The sequence below is a fragment of the Panthera onca genome, chromosome A3, assembly GCF_046562875.1.
Source record: "Panthera onca isolate mPanOnc1 chromosome A3, mPanOnc1 haplotype 2, whole genome shotgun sequence".
In the NCBI taxonomy this organism is placed as follows: Eukaryota; Metazoa; Chordata; class Mammalia; order Carnivora; family Felidae; genus Panthera; species Panthera onca.
The window spans coordinates 90757557-90760029 of record NC_138341.1 but is presented as its reverse complement, the minus strand read 5'-3'; positions in this window follow the sequence as shown (position 1 = coordinate 90760029).

Below are 2473 nucleotides of genomic sequence, written 5' to 3'. Positions count from 1 at the left end.
GAGCACAGAGCCTGCTTGAGATTCTCTCTCTCCCTCTCTCTCTGCCCTTCCCCCACTCCCTCTCTCTTCCCCTCTCTCTCAAAATAACTAAATGCACAGTTTTTAAATATGAGCAAAAAAACATGAACAAATGCTTCACAAAATAAGATACACAGAATTAAGTATATGAAAAGATGATCGACACCATTAGTTGTCAGAAAATTGCAAATTATATCCACAATGAGATGCTGTTATGCACCCACCAAAATGACTAAAATTAAAAAGACTGACAGTAGCAAGTGCTGGTGAGGATGTGGAGCACCAGGAACTCACACACCCTTCTTGGGAGTGAAAAATGATACAGCCAATTTGGAGAAGCGTCTGGCAGTTTTTTGTGAACTTAAATATATACCCACATGATGACTTAGGGAAATGATGTCCCCAAGAGAAATGAAATCATATGTCTACATAATGAACAAATTGTATAAGAACATTTATATCAGCATTTCTCATGATAGCTAACACCTGGAAAAAATGTCATGTACATCAACAAGTACCTGAACAAACAAAATGTGGTCTGTCACAGAATGGAATACTCCCCAATAAAAAGGAACAAACACTCCATACAAGCAAGCACCTTCAACCTCAAGAACATTATGACACAAAAGAAGTGGGACAGGAGTGTCACCTCTGCAATTCTGTTGGACGTGAAGCTGATGGGAAAGGCTGGTCTGTGGTGAGGAACCAGAATGCCTGGTGCCTCGGGAGAAGGCAGACATCTCAGGGGCTTCCGGAGGGTGGAATGCTTACTGTCTCCACTGGGTGCCAGGTACCTGAGTGTATGGATTTCTCAAGTCTCATGGAATCATTTACTTACAGCCTTACATTCAATTCACTGTATGTGAATTTTACCTCAATCAAATCCAAATAACCTCAAAGATCAACATTTGGATTAACTTGGATTTGGGGATGCAGCCTCAGAGGGCTGAGGTATCCCAAACCTACATGCCTCTACCTGCTACACGGGCCTGTGTCTGCAGGGCAGTGACTACTTGCCTCCTAGTCCAGGGTCCTGGGTTTTATCACCTGAGTTCTGAGTATTGGGTGTTACATGTCTGGGTTTTCAATGAAGTTTTCAATAGTTCTCTCATTTTCTCCACAACCTCCCACGTCTGCCCCCCACCCCCGCAGGGCTCCATGTCCTTGAGGCTCTTTAATCTTATGCTGTCCCACCCCCGTCCCACCTCTGACACTCCTTTCCTTCATGGGTTTCCTGATGAAAGGATGTTGTTTCAGCGGATGTTGTTTCAGCAGATGTTGAAAGGACATGACAGCCAGTAGTTTCCAAGGATGTGAGGTCAGAAGAAAAGGCCAGGAAAGAGGCAGGTTTGTGGCCACCACGGGCCCCTGGGCTCTATCTGTGGGGGCTCTAAGACTAGGGAAGGTGCTCCTCAGAAGGGTGTTTCCCCCCAGCCCTTCATGTCCTGTGGGCAGAGATACAAGGAGCTGCAGGTGTACCCTAGAATGTGGCTGCTGGAGGGGACTGTGACAGCCAGCTCCCTGCTTCTACCCCAGCGGCCACACCTCCACAGACCCCAACCCACCCAACCAATGGAGGTCAGCTACTCCACATCCACTGTGGCTGAAATGATGCCCCCCACATCTGGCCTTCTGAGGGGCAAGATTCTTACCCACACTATCTAATAGAGGGAAAGGGGGTCCCAAGGCAGGGGTGAATATGCCACACCCCACAGCTTTTAAGTGATGGCAGGGACCTTAATTCAAGTCGTAGACCCCATGTCTGTGATCTCAAAGGCCACACCCAAGGTCATATGACCAGCTCAGCCTCTGTGTTTCTGATGCAACAAAACTGACTAAAACTTCAGGGTGCCCTCTTGTATGGAACATGCTGGATGGCTAGTTGGTACAGACATACCCTGAATGCCTCTGTTACTCCCTATCTTGAGAACATGGAGATCCTGTCCTCCCTCTCTATTCCCATCAAGCAGAATGTACAGAATAACATGTTTTTTATCATTCAAGGTCAGTGGCTCCCAGGGGTGGACAACCCGGAGTGTCTCCCTTGTGACAAAGACTGCCCAGGTGGCAGGCCTTGATCTCCCTGGAGTGCTGGTGGTGCAAGGAGGGAGGGGCTACAGAGAGTCACTAGGTTCAGTGGCTGTGCTATAAATGCTTACTGTAAGGGTCCCAGCAGCTTTATCCAGCCAGCCGCTCCTGGGCTTTACGTAAGTTCCCCAATAAACCTATGTCTTGATTGCTGCCTCTGGGACTTTTCTCTGGCCTCACAGGAGCATTACTCACCATAGGCTTAGAGTCTGCTGGGGTGCACACCTCCTCCCAGAGAGGAATGACCCTCCATTATCACCTCTGATGGAGAGGAACTGCCCTAGAACTGGAGCCCATGAAGTGATTTAATCCACTTCAGTGTCTGCACAGAGCTCCTGCCTTCATTACCAAGGCCCCAAACATCTGA